This window comes from Bubalus kerabau, unplaced genomic scaffold, assembly GCF_029407905.1.
Source record: "Bubalus kerabau isolate K-KA32 ecotype Philippines breed swamp buffalo unplaced genomic scaffold, PCC_UOA_SB_1v2 scaffold_70, whole genome shotgun sequence".
Lineage (NCBI taxonomy): Eukaryota > Metazoa > Chordata > Mammalia > Artiodactyla > Bovidae > Bubalus > Bubalus kerabau.
The window spans coordinates 1,196,139-1,208,377 of record NW_026577924.1 but is presented as its reverse complement, the minus strand read 5'-3'; the positions used below and the strand labels follow the sequence as shown (position 1 = coordinate 1,208,377).

General features: G+C 44.2%; 1 protein-coding gene and 1 long non-coding RNA gene across 3 annotated transcripts in view; one reads left to right on the top strand and one right to left on the bottom strand.

The window, feature by feature from the left end:
- Positions 1–4,357: 4,357 nt before the first annotated feature.
- Positions 4,358–10,900, bottom strand: LOC129641034 (uncharacterized). Its single transcript, XR_008709052.1, has 2 exons — positions 10,572–10,900; positions 4,358–5,108 (listed from the first exon to the last, which is right to left on the bottom strand). It is a non-coding gene; the product is annotated as an uncharacterized LOC129641034 (long non-coding RNA).
- Positions 10,901–10,973: 73 nt separating this feature from the next.
- The window catches only part of LOC129641031 (liprin-alpha-1-like), a 106,239-nt gene continuing 104,973 nt past the window's right edge, over positions 10,974–12,239 (top strand). For both annotated transcript variants that reach the window (XR_008709051.1, XM_055565885.1), the window contains exon 1: positions 10,974–11,162. The gene's annotated coding sequence lies outside the window, so the exon portion shown is untranslated. The remainder of the gene's footprint in view (positions 11,163–12,239) is intronic.

Sequence of the window (12,239 nt, the reverse complement as noted above, 5' to 3'; positions counted from 1 at the left end):
ACATGAGCGTGCATATGTCTTTTTGAATTATGGCAGTCTCAGCAAACCCAGTGGGATTACTGGGTGGTATGGTAGTTCTCTTTTCAGTTTTTTAAGGAACCTACATACTGCCCCCCAAAGTGGCTATGTCAATTTACATTCCCACCAACAATTCATGGGGTCACAAAGAGTCGGACATGACTGAGCGACTCAACTGAACTGAACTGAATAGTGATAGAATAGTGAGTGATGTTGAGATGCTGTTGTGTTTGGTATTCCATCCTATGACTTATTTATACAATGGGTAAGTACATTTGAATAGATTCTGATTGACCCTTTGCACTACATAAAGTGACAGGCTTCGACAAATGCATATTGACAGGTATCCATCCTAAACGATCACTTCCAATTCCCCACTCCGTGATCTGCTTATCATCTATGTAGCTTTACCTTTCCAAGAATGTCACAATGGGGTCATACTGGGTGCAGCCTTTTCAACTGGATTCTTTCACTTAGCCATGTGCATCTAAGATTTATCCCTTTCAAGGGTTGATGTTTCATTCCTTTCCACTGTTGAGTGTTATTCCTTTGCATGTATATAGGAGGAAAATAAATTTCCCTCTCCCCTTCCAGGTTCTTGGTTGAGCCCTCCTTCTCCATCATTAAACACAAATTATCAGGAGAAAGAACTTTAATGAACATGTATACCTTTTGCATAGAGAGGAGATGCCAAGGAAAACTGAGTCCTCCCTGAAATGACCAAAGACTTCACCATAAATAGCTCTTCAACCCCAAACAGAAGAAAGACCTTGAGGGGAAGGCAGAGGCCATTTATGGCAGGTTATCATGCAAAGCACAGTAAACAAACAGATGATTGTTTGCAGATTTAAGTCCTGACTTCTTCACTGGTAAGTGTTCCTTCCTTGAGATGTAATTATTCCTCTCCTAGGTTCAAAGGGGGACACCCTTACAAATGGAGATTTCTCTCATAAATGTAAATGTACCTCACAAAAGGGTAACCTCAGTCTTCCCTGGTGAGCTAGCTGCTAAAACTCTGCCTGCTAATGCGGTGGACACAGGTTCTATCCCTGATCCAGGAGTATCCCACATGCCTCAGAGCAGCTGAGCTCATGCACCACAACTACTGAGCCAGCGCTCTAGAGCTGGGGAGCCACAACTACTACATGCAGGCACCACAACTACTGAAGCCTGCACACCTAGAGCACATGCTCTGCAACAAGAGCAGAACTAGCTCTCCACAACCAGGGAAAGCCCTCTCAAAGCAACGAAGACACAGCATGGCCATAAAGAAAGGAACACATTTAAAAAAAAAATAGGGCAACCTCTACTCAGATTCTTTTATTATTATTATTATTTTAAATTAAACTAAACTAACTCATGTCAGACATAATTCGGGGTGGTGTGTTCTGGTCCCCTTGATATCTGTGTACACCAATTTGCTTGCACATTCATCTACTGAAAGATATCCTGATTTCTTCAAGTTTGTAGCCATTGTGAATAGAACTGCTGTGCAAAACTGCATCCTCGTTTGCATTTGGATGTACAATTTCAGAGCAACTGCGTAAATACTGAAAGCATGATTGTTGGATCCCAAGGTGAAACCTGTTGAGCTTTGGGGAAAACTACCAGACTGTCTCTCATGGGGGCTGTACATGCATTCCACCAGCAATGAGGAATTGCTGTTGTTCCTCACCCTCCAGCAATTAGTATTATCTTATATTTGGAGTTTAGCAGTCCTAAGAGGTGTGGTGTGATAGATCACGATTTTAATTTGTAATTCCCCGATTGTACATGATGGTGAGCCTGTGTGCTGTTTATTTTTAACAACTAAGGAAATTCTGACATGTGTTGCAAATTGAGTAAAGTTTGAAGTCATATGCCAAGTGAAACAAGCTAAACAGTAATGGACAAATAATCTATGATTCCACTGTGAGATGTCCAGATAAGTCCACTGCAAACACAAAGTAGAATAAGGCTGCCAGGGGATAAGGGGAGTTGGACCTGTTGGACTTGAACAAGGGCCAGTGACCGTGCACGATGATGGTGGTGGTCAGTCAGTCAGTCAGTCAGTTCAGTCGCTCAGTCGAATCTGACTCTGCGACCCCATGAATCACAGCACACCAGGCCTCCCTGTCCATCACCAACTCCTGGAGTTTACCCAAAGCATGTCCATTGAGTCAGTGATGCCATCTAACCATCTCACCCTCTGTGGTCCCCTTTTCCTCCAGCCTTCAATCTTTCCCAACATCAGGGTCTTTTCAAATGAGTCAGCTCTTCGCATCAGGTGGCCAAAATGTTGGAGTTTCAGCTTCCACATCAGTCCTTCCAATGAACACCCAGGACTGATTTCCTTTAGGGTGGACTGGTTGGATCTCCTTGTAGTCCAAGGGACACTCAAGAGTCTTCTCCAACACCACAGTTCAAAAGCATCAGTTTTTCTGCGCTCAGCATGAGACACAGGACACAGCCAGCAGTAACACCTTCTCACACAGATTTCCGTCAGCACCTGTCAACCTTCTACACCCTTGGTTTCTCTCCTTTGGGTCTGAGAGCTCAAGGCCTCATGAAATTGAGGTGTTCTCCTTCTCAGAAAATGGAACCTAGCACACAGCCCCATGCCTCATTCTGCCAGCCAAGGCTATCAGCTCCTCTTACTGAAGCGCCATGTGTCACACGTGTCCTATAGAAATCCTCAAATTAACAACAATGCCAACAAGAAGACCTAGGGTGGGGGAGGGCTGAGCTTAATGAAATTATCACCAGATGCACCAGACTGCCAGCTGCTAAGGTATGTGGCATCAACTTCCCACTGGCCTGACATCTTGGAGGTCATGCCCTCAAACTGGTGACAAGACACCTATGAGGGACACTCTGGCAACATGATCAGCAGGTAGTGAGACCTGCAGGGAAAAGTGGAAGTGGACAGAAGGTGGATCCTGCAGCAAGAGCAGGTTCTCCGAGTTGCTGTGCTTGGCATGTGCTACGCTTAGTTGCTCAGTCATGTCTGACTCTTTGCGACCCCATGAACTGTAGCCCTCCATGCTCCTCTATCCATGGGGATTCTCCAGGCAAGAATACTGGAGTAGGGGATCTTCCCGACCCAGGGATCGAACCCACGTCTCCTGCATTGTAGGCAGATTCTTTTACCGTCCAAGCCTTCCCAGAAGAGAGATTGTAAATGGAACTGAGTAAAGGTCAGGTTATTTGACCAGAGACCAAGCCCTTGGCCTCTGAAAGCTCTTGAATTTTCATTTGCTTTGCTCTCACTACTGTTTCTTGACTTTCCAAGAACTTCAGAAGGTTAGGGGGTAGGGAGAGGAAAGCAGTGAATCATCAAGGAGAATTGTAGTCCTACAACTAAACTATGATCCTAAGATATTGTCTTATATCTTATATAAGACTTATATAAAAAGACTTCCACCTCCACGAACCCAACTCAGGAGATATTCAGAGTTTGAATGTTGCCAAAGAAATTTTCATTTCCTTCTTTCATATTGCATAATGCATCCTCCTTACTTTTCAGCCTCTAAAATCTAAATTAGTGGGGACATCTGCTTCTAGCAAATGCAGTCAGTGTTGTCTTGCCACCACCAGTATGCAATCATAAAACCAAAAGAAGAAAAAGAGGAGTAAAAAGGACAACACGGCACAGCTTCCAGAAACCAGACCCTTTCCCAAACCACCCCCTTTCCACACCCATCTTGCTTCTTCCCATGTGTCGCAATCTGCTGTCATAATTCAACTGCAAATACACGTGTGTGCTCAGTCATTTCAGGCATGTCCGACTCAGTGCATCCCTATGGACTGTAGCCCACCAGGATTCTCTGTCCATGGGATTCTCCATGCAACAATACTGGAGTGGGTTGTCTTGCCCTCCTCCAGGCGATCTTCCTGACCTAGGGATCAAACTTTTATCCCTAGTCTTCGGTGTGTCCTAAATTGGCAGATGGGTTCTATACCACCAGAGTCACCTGGGAAGCACCCTGCTACAAATATACTTAACAGGAAATGCACTCCAGGCCTGTTTGGTCTCTCGTCAATCAAAAACCACCAAGATTTGGTCAGAACTGAAAAATTCAAACAATAAAATCTTTGTAAAGACAAACTACACTCAAGGAATCTGTATGCCCCCGACCAGTTCAGCCACAAACGACTCCAAAGGGGAGAGTCTAACTCTTTCTGGGGAGAGGGGTGCCCCACTCCCAGCCCGATGGTCGTTAGGTCCCCCAGCATGGCTTTTGCTCTAGGCCAAAGCTGTCCAGTGAAGTGTACTATGGACTACAAACTCAAGCTCCGTATAATACCTTAAATTTTCTAGTAACCACATTTAAAAACATAAAGAAGCAGATGAAATTAATTTTCAAATTATATTTTAATCCAGTAAACAAAAAGTATTATCATTTCAACATGTGATCAATATGTCACAAGTCATGGCTGGCGTGCAGGTAAGTCTGACCTTATTTTGATGACTAAATACATTCCTTTCTAAGACAAAGTGCCACTCCTAGGATGGGAAGCTAAAATGGGAACCCCTTTACCTTGGGAGTAAGCCTGTCAGGTAAAACACAAGACATCTAGTTAAATTTGGTTCTCAGTGAATAATTTTTTAGTGTAAGTACATCCCAAGTATTGCAGGAGATGGACTTCTACTAAAAAAAGAAAAAAAAAGTTTTCATTGTTTCCCAAAAATTCAAATTTAACTGGGATTCGTGTATTTCTGTTTGGTAAATCCAGCCACCTAAAAAGCATGATTAGAACGGATTCCTTCTTTAGCTAAAAGAGAGTACATCAGTGGTGAGTGAACACAGCTCTCTCCCATCAGGGCCAGAGTTAACGATCACGGGAGGATGACGTGTCATCAGGTGGCCAGTAGGGTTCAGAAGTGCAAACGTGCGTCTTCCTTGGCCCAGCACAGACCACAAGGTACTGGCAACCCCACAAAAGACGAGGCGATAAAGGCAGAGGAGATGAAGGCAGAGGGAGAAAACATGGCCAGTTCAGGAAGCAGCAGAAGGTGATGGTGCCCAGGAGGTCACAGGCCAGCCTGCTGGGGAGCCTTACAGTTCAAGGTGTGAAGCGCTCTTCCCAGGGTTCAGTGGTGATCACACCTGCAGGAAGGTGCACAGCTAAGCAGTAGGGGGTCACTGAAGCCCAGTGGCTACTCTGCTCCACCCTTGTTTCTTTTCCATGAAGTTTACAAAATATCTGTACATCCTGTACTCCCATGAACCTTGTACAAGACCTTGATCTTAATGCAGCATCTGCACCTTTCCAACCTGCTGTAGGATTTTCTTTACCAATCAAATTGTTCTTTATTTTTACTTTATGTACTAAGAACTCTCACAATGGGTGACGAGAGAGAAGTATCGTGTCCAACTTATTAGATATTCCTTAGTATCTTCCAAGTGAGAGTGGTGAAACATGCCCCCCAAATTCCTAAAATTCCTCAGAATTGCAAAACAGTAGTGCCTGGTTAAAGCTAAGGGGCACGGTGGGCCCAGAACCTTGGGGGAGATGTGTTTCAGGTTAATTTAGGATTGAGCATGTGTATGGCTTGGAGGAATGATTCAGAGCATCTCATACAGTAGATCAGGGTGGACCTTAAGAAACTCCAGTTTTAACCACTTCCCAGGTGATGCTAACACGGCTGGTCCAGTGATGACACTTTGAGAACCACTGACTTACACAAGGAGACAGCTTCCACAGAAACTGAAATGGCACTTTTTGAGACACTTACTCTATTTTATTCTGAGAGCTTCCTCACATGGAAAACCCAGATGCCAACTTGAAAATTAGCAGAGTAGCTCTTCCACAACTAAGGTTGTAAAGAAAAAACAATATGGAGATGCATTGGAAGGGAGAGATAGAGTCTAGTCAGGACCCATACTCCTGATGGGTGACCCAGAATTAGGAGGGGACATTACCAACTTGGTATCTTCCCTGGGAGGACATGCTGAGCACCTGAGCCCCGGTGACCTGAATGAGGAAGACAAGCCCCCATATCTTGATTTGAAACCAGCAGAGCTACGTCTGGGAGAGAGCTGGGGGCTGTGGTAAGCCAAGACCCCATGCTTAGTAGGTTAGTGCCAAACTTACTGACGCTGAATGTTGTCGGTAATGATGCTCAATGTAGCCACAGGTCACATGGGAAAGAGAATTATATACTAATTTTAGGACACGTGCCAAAGGGGCAAGGATTTCTTGAAACTTTATCCAGGGATGAAATCACTTGACATTTAAAAAAATCCTCCCTGTACCCAGCTGTCCCAGTGCTAGAAGGAGACTTTTCTGACATTCCTCACTTACCTTGCTAGCACTGCTTGCCCTGCTATGTCTCTGTGTTCCCTGTGGAACAGACATATCCAGCCCAGCCACGCCCACAACGCTCCTCCAAAATGGCTTTGCCCTCAAGGGCCTGGATTCCCACACAATCGCCTCCTTTCCTACCATTCACGGTGGGTGGACTCAGCCGTGACTTGCATCCCCTCAAGGTGAGTCCCACTCCAGGTCAGCTCCAGCCAGAAGTACACCTGCAACTGTTGAGGTGGGGCTTACATTCAGCTGCACTGGGGGCCAGCCAGACCCACCAGCATGCCCAAAGCAAATGCAGGTCTATCTAACAGAACACCAAACTCAGCCTACACAGGAGACACCCTGGATTTCCTGTCTCTGGTGACCTGGGGGAGCTGTTCCTTTGGGCCGCCTAGGAGACACTCTACAAACATCCACTTATTCAACATGGAGACATAGTTCATCTACCTAATATTAATGCATAGAAACAAAAAGGCAACATAAAGAGACAAAGAATCTATGCTAAATGAACAGCTAAGACATAAACTCAGAAAAAGAACTAAACAAGATGGAGATAAATAATCTACATCAAATGACTGCAAAGTAAGGGTCATAAAGATATTTACTGGGTCTTCCCTGCTGGTTCATTTGTTAAGATTTTCCGGACAATGTAGGCAACAAGGGTTCAACCCGTGGTCTGGGAACTAAGATCCCAGGCTGCGGGGCAAGTAAAGCTGCATGTCACAGCTGTTGAACTCATGTACCCTAGAGCCTGTGCTCCACAAGAGAAGACAGAACGATGGGAAGCCCACGCACCAAAACTGAGTGCAGCCCCCACTCTATGCAACTAGAGAAAGCCAATGACACAGCAAGCCCCAGTGGACCCATTAAATAAACGAATAAAAGATATTTACTTCTATCAGGGGAAGCATGAAAGAACAGAGTGAGAACTCCACAAAGAGGCAATAAGTATAAAAAAGAACTGATTATAATGGAAGAATACAATAACTGACACGAAAAATACAGCAGATGAATCAAGAGATTGGATGATTCAGAGGACAGATCAGTAAGCTGACACACAGAGCAGTGCCGGTGCACTGGGCTGACCCAGAGGCAGGGAGCGGGGCCTCAGGACGGGGAGCACATGTGCACCCGTGGCGGATTCATGTCAATGTACGGCAGAACCACTACCGTACTGTAAAGTAATTAGCCTCCAATTAAAATAAATATTTATATTTTAAAAAAAGACAAAGAAATACAGAGTAGTGGAAATCACCCGATCTGAGCACCAAAAAGAAGAAAATAAGCCAAAAAATTGAGGATAGTTTAAGGCCATTTGGTGGATATCAAACATACTAACATTCACATTATAGGAATTCAAGGAGAAGAGAGAAAGATAAACTCTCCCTTGAAGAAACAATGACTGAAAATTTCCCTATATTGTTGAAGGAAACACACCCAGGTCCAAGAAGCACAGAGAGTCCAACACAGGGTAAACCAAAGGAGAAACATGCCAAGACATATACTGATCAAACTAAGAAAAACTTAGCAAAAAGAGAAAATAGTAAAAGCAGAAAGGGAAAAGCAACAAATAACAAGGGAATCCCCATAAGTTTAACAGCTGATCTTTCTGAAGAAACGCTGCAGGCCAGAAGGGTGTGGCATGATATACTTAAAGTTATGAAAGGGAAAAACTTACCAGCAAGACTACTCCAACCAGCTACGACCTCACTCAGATTCAAAGAACTCAGTACCTTTACAAATAAGCAAAAGTTAAAAAATTCAGCACCACCAAAGTAGCTTTACAACAAATATTAAAGGATGCTCTCTAGGCAGGAAATAGAAGGGAGTGAATAGACATGGAAAAAAAACAGAATAATAAAGTAAATAATAGTATCATGCATAGCAATAATTACCTTACCTATAAATGGATAAAATGGTCCAACTGAAACACAGACTGGCTGAATGGAAACAAAAACAAGCCCCATATAAATGTTGTCCATAATACATCCACCTCAGACCTAGGGACACACACGGACTAAAACGGAGGGCCTGGAAAAAAGGTATTCCATGCAAATGGAAATCAAAAGAAAGCTGGAGTAGCAATTCTCATCTCAGATAAAATAGACTTTTAAATAAAGACTATTACAAGAGACAAGGAAAGACACTACATAATGATAAAGAGATCGATCCAGGAAGAGGATAGTGCAATAATAATACACACACATCCAACACAGGAGCACCTAAATACGTAAGACAAATACAAATAACCATAAAACAGGGAATCGACAGTAAGAAAATAATACTAGGGGACTTTACCACCCCACTTATACCAATGGACAGATCATCCACAAAGAAGATTAATATAGAAACATAAGCCTTAAATCACACATTAGACTAGATGGACCTTATTGATATCTTTAGCATATTCCATCACCAAACAGCAGAATACATTTTTTTTTTCTCAAGTGCACATGAAACACTCTCTGGAATGGATCACATCTTGGGTCATAAATCAAGCCTTGCAAAATTTAAGAAACTGAAATCACAGCAAGCATCTTTTCTGATCACACTGATACATGATTAGGGATCATTTATAGGAAAATTTGTAAAAAACACAAACACATGGAGAAATCAAACAGGTCACTGAAGAAATCAAAGAGGAAATTTAAAAATACCTAAAAACAAATGGCAATGAATAAATGACAACCCAAAACCTATGTGACGCAATAAATCAATGCTAAGAGGGAAGTTTATAGCAATACAAGAAGCCTACCTCAAGAAATGAAAAGAACATCAAATAAACAACCTAATCTAACACCTAAAGAACCTAGAAAAAGAGGAAAATGGCCACAAAACCCTCCAAAGTTAGCAGAAGGAAAGAAATCATAAAGATCAGAGCAGAAATAAATGGAAATGAAGGAAACACGAGCAAAGATGAATAAAACAATAAGATACGTCTTGGAGAACATAAACAAACTTGACAAATCATTAGCCGGACTCATCAAGAAAAACAAGGAGAAGACTCAAAGCAACTTGAAATGAAAAAGGAGACGTTACAACAGACCACAAAGAAAGACAAAGGGTCATAAGAGACAATTAGAAATAACTGCATGACAAGAAAATGGATATCCTGGAACAAAAGGACAAATTCTTAGAAAAGTACAATCTTCTGAAGACTGAACCAGGAACAAATAGAAAATATGAATAAATCAAGCACAATAATTGAAATATTATTTAAATTAAAATAAATTAAATATTAATTTAAATAAATTAATTCAATAGTTAATTTAATCAATATAATAGATTACTTTATAATATTAATATAATACATAATTTAATATTTAATGATTAAATTAATTCAATAATTTAATTTAATAATTTCCATTATTAAATTAAAAAATATTCAATTATTCAAGGACAAAGGAATCGTCCCATTGGGACAATCTGGTATCCATGTGGGAAGGTAAGTTGGATCCCTACCTCACAAAACACCACCAAACCAATTAGACACATATTAAAAACCAACAATTGAAGGAAAAACTTTACAAAATTTGGAACAATTTTTGATGAGGGAATATCTTTTCTTTAAATTGAGGTATTGTTGATTTATAATAATTTGTTTGTTTAAGGTGTACAGCAAAGTGATTCAGTGATTCAGCCTCTCAGGTGCTTCCTTGGACAAAATGCATTCCCTTTGGGAGGTCCCTGGGCCACGCCCTCAGAACAGCTGCTGCTGCTAAGTTGCTTCAGTCATGTCGGACTCTGTGTGACCCCATAGACCCACCAGGCTCCCCTGTCCCTGGGATTCTCCAGGCAAGAACACTGGAGTGGGTTGCCATTTCCTTCTCCAATGCATGAAAGAGAAACGTGAAAGGGAAGTCGCTCAGTCCTGTCCGACTCTCCGCGACCCAATGGACTGCAGCCTACAAGGCTCCTCTGCCCATGGGACTTTCCAGGCAAGAGTGCTGGAGTGGGTTGCCATTGCCTTCTCTGTCAGAACAGCTAAGAATCCTGAATAGGCAAAGCAGCAAGCATATGGTGGTGCTTGTGGGGGGTTTTTAGACTGAATAAATTATTCTAACAATATAAGAAACTGGAGAAGGCAATGGCACCCCACTCCAGTGTTCTTGCCTGGAGAATCCCAGGGACAGGGGAGCCTGGTGGGCTGCCGTCTATGGGGTCGCACAGAGTCAGACACGACTGAAGTGACTTGGCAGTAGCAGTGGTAGCAATACAAGAAACAAGTCCAGAGGTTAAGAGAGGATCTCCAAACCTACCTTCAAACAGGAGGTCTTGCTCCCTTGAATGTGGGTGTGTGAAACAGCGCTTGGGAAAGGAAGAGGTGTGTCATGAATATTTTGTCTGCAGAGGACAAAGCGGTGTGTAGAGAGGATGTGCAGGCACGTCCCAGGACACTGAGCACACGGACACATGGACTGGACTCTCAGCTCTGCTCTGGGGGCATCACACTCTCTCTACCCCGGACACAGGGTGAGCAGCTCGCACGTATCCTGGAGAGTATGGTCACATGACCTGGACCTGGCCAATCGGTGTGTTCCATCCTCCCTGGCCACCGTGAGTGGCTCAGGACTGGGGCGGTGACCAATCAGGGCCCAGGGCCGGGCCTCACACTGGAATCAAGGGAAGAGGAGGGCTGGTTCTGCCGGAAGGGGTGAGGCCGGGTGAGGTCAGGCTACAGCCGTGGGAGAGGAGTGAGTTCAGCCTGGGGCAGTTGGTGGCCTTCCTGCGCCCGTCAGGGCAGAGCCTCCGGCCTGATAAGGAGGGCGCTGCTGAGCCCGGGGGTTGAGAGCGCCGGTTCCTGCTGTGGTCCCGGAGCTCCCCTGAGACCGGAGGGAGGCCATCTGCCCGTGAGTCCTCTCCTGCTTGTCTGTCAGCTTGTTTGAACCACACTGGATTTTCTGTCCAGCTGGCTACGTGGAGACCCTGGAAATGCTCCTATGTGAATTTTGGCTGGCTTCAGGGAAGAAATGCCAGATGACACTGGGAGACTCCAGTTTAATCTGGATTCAGGTCATGTCTCTTGAAAGTGAAGTGAAAGTCCCTCAGTCGTGTCTAACTCTTGGCAACCCCATGGGCTATACAGTCCATGGAATTCTGCAGGCCAGAATACTGGAGTGGGTAGCCTTTCCCTTCTCCAGGGGATCTTCCCAGTCCAGGGATTGAACCCAGGTTTCCTGCAATGCAGGAAGATTCTTTACCAGCTGAGCCCCAAGAGAAGTCCAAGAATACTGAAGTGGGTAGCCTGTCCCTTCTGTAGCGGCTCAGCGTTCCCAGCCCAGGAATCAAACCAGGGTCTCCTCATGGCAGGAGGATTCGTTACCAGCTGAGCTATCAGGGAAGCCCAGTATATCTTAAGGCCAGCTATTCATTGATATCTCTTAAGGCCAGCTATTCATTGATATCTCTTAAGGCCAGATATTAATTGTAGGATTAATTAATTGTAGACCCTAATTAGTCTTCATGGGATTAAGCTGGCAACCTGCTAAGGTAGCAATTGATGTCCTTTATCTAGAGGACAAAACGGGGGCTCACAGAAGTGGGTAACACAGCTACAGTAAGGAAGTGTGTACCTAGACAAACCCCCCAGATCTTCTGTTAGAACTCAGGGAAGCCATGTGGTGTGGCTTGTCCATGTGACGGGGGCTAAGGCACCCAGCCCACACTGGATACTGTGGGGACCTGACTTGGTAACTGCCTTCTGGCAGCTCTGAGACTCACAAAAGCAATTTGCACTGAAGAGAGGAGGGACACCTCTCTTCATCCCCCCCACCACACCCTCCGGGTACTCCCACACCCTGCCCCCTTTCTCTTTCTTTGTAAGGGAATAAGTGTCACGCTCATGTGACCACATTGGCTGTCCACTGTTCACGAGCTACCACCTGGAGCTGCTACCGGAGAGGCCAAGAGCCTTTGCCCCTGAGTAC